The following is a 2,012-nucleotide window of genomic DNA, read 5'->3' as shown; positions in this document are numbered from 1 at the left end:
TTAAAATATAATTGTAAATGCTGCAGTCACACTTTACTTCCGTGCGGGGGGGGGGGGCACCATCCTCCGCCCTCTGTTTTGTTTTGTTTTTTGTTTTTCACAAATCACACCCGTGGGCAGCACGCGCGGAGAATAACTTCTAACAGCTCGTGCGTGCTGGTTACAACAAAGACCCTTTTCTCTGTTGAACAGGTAATCATAACAGGTAATCAGGAGGACAGCTGGCCGTGATCGTATAGTGGTTAGTACTCTGCGTTGTGGCCGCAGCAACCCCGGTTCGAATCCGGGTCACGGCAGGTTCTTTTGAGGAACCCTTGAGCTTCTCTCTGGAGTTTGACGTTATCACAATTTGTGCGTAAAAATCTGAATTCTAATGATCACGACACAGAAAAAACAGCAGCCAGTAACGACAGCTGTACATCTAAAACTGCGACATTTTCTTTGGTGCGTTCAAGTACCATTACACAAACATTTGATCTGATGCAAACTAGCGTAATTCAACAGTGCAACATTAATTGTTTTCAACGCAGAACAAGACAAACAATAAATGTCAGGGTGAACTGAGGGAAAATCTTTGTGTTTACCATATAAAGTTATATATTTATTTAACACTCTGGTTTTTCCCTAATTTTGGTATTCAAAAAAGAGCCTAGAATCAATACAAAAATGCAGACCCAGACAAAGTTACAGCTGACAGAGTGTGTGCGTGCCTGATCTCAGAAAACGGCACTTTGAGGCCTCAGAATGGTGAAAAGTCACTGAAGCTGCGGGACTGACACACTGTGTTAGTGTCAGAGCTGGTTTACTTACTGAAAGTTTTTGCAACATACAGTTTCACACTTCTCCTCTCCTACTTCCCAATGAATGAACTCACAGTAAAAAAAAAAAAAAAAAAAAGAACAATTTTTCAGCCTAACAAAAGAAAAAAAGACTTTGTGGTTATTTTGTGTGTTTCACAGTGAGGTTTATGTGTATTTGCAACTCTATCTCATCTGGTAGCACCTGTAAAAAGTTTTCTTCCTGGCTGTTACATCAGACTGAGGAGTCATCCCTTCTCTTTCCCTCTGTACTTTCCCAGACGTGTTTCAGGCACTTGACTGGCTCCGGATGCCCACAACAGAAGAGCACTGCGGTTATTTGTGGCGACAGTTTCATGGGCCGTTAAGGTGACAGCACACAGTGTACACTGCGAAATTTATGTGCTCAGTTATAAAAGAGTCTTCTGGCTGCCAAGTAACAAAGTGAGTCATTTTTACTGTTAAACAGCACAGAGCAGTTCAAGAAAAAGTCCCCTCATGTAGCAGCGGAAGCAGCTCCATCGAGCATGCGGTCATTTTAATCTGTCTGCTGGACCAAATCACTGCATGCTGTCAAAACAGACATAATCAGTCCTTCATAACCTGTGTTTTCTTTTTTTGTTTCAAACATTGTTATTGAAGAGACACGTGTATTCATACATTTCAACCTTTTTTCTCTTCCCCATCACTCTTTTTGCCAAACAATAAGAACAAAACCAGCGGGGGGGGGGGGGGGGGGGGGGGGGGGGTCTACTCATTGTTAGCGAAATGAAAAGAAAATAGTCCTCACTGCTCACAACAAACAGAACCTATGCAGAAAAGCAACAATAACTATCTCACACCACAAGATAAAGCAAAATATCGATAAGGAGAAAGAAAGAAAGGGGGGGGGGGGGGTGAGAAGTAGAAACCTGATTGTTTCTAGATGCAGAGTTTTTTTTTAGCTCAGTGAGCCATTATTTAACACGGAGCGCTTTTTATTTCTGTCAAAAAATCCTGTTCATCGACAACATTCACTTGTGATATGGATAAATGAAAAGACATAACTGTACAGATACATATTTTCTGAATATTTTTTTCCTTCACAGTCTCACATAAGGAGATAGTTTTCACCGGTGAATTATGTCATGCACTTCGTGATGTGTCCACGTGATGTCACCCTTATCTCTCTTTTCACACCGTGAGTTTCTTTGCCACAGCGGTTTGTCTCTGGAG

General features: G+C 41.7%; 1 non-coding gene across 1 annotated transcript; it reads left to right on the top strand.

Annotated features, from left to right (window-relative positions):
• Positions 1 to 224: 224 nt before the first annotated feature.
• Positions 225 to 296, top strand: trnah-gug (transfer RNA histidin (anticodon GUG)). Its single transcript has one exon. It is a non-coding gene; the product is annotated as a tRNA-His (tRNA).
• Positions 297 to 2,012: the final 1,716 nt, after the last annotated feature.

Source organism: Archocentrus centrarchus, chromosome 4, assembly GCF_007364275.1.
Source record: "Archocentrus centrarchus isolate MPI-CPG fArcCen1 chromosome 4, fArcCen1, whole genome shotgun sequence".
NCBI lineage: Eukaryota > Metazoa > Chordata > Actinopteri > Cichliformes > Cichlidae > Archocentrus > Archocentrus centrarchus.
The sequence above is the reverse complement of the archived record's forward strand: the minus strand, read 5'-3'. Positions and strand labels throughout refer to the sequence as shown.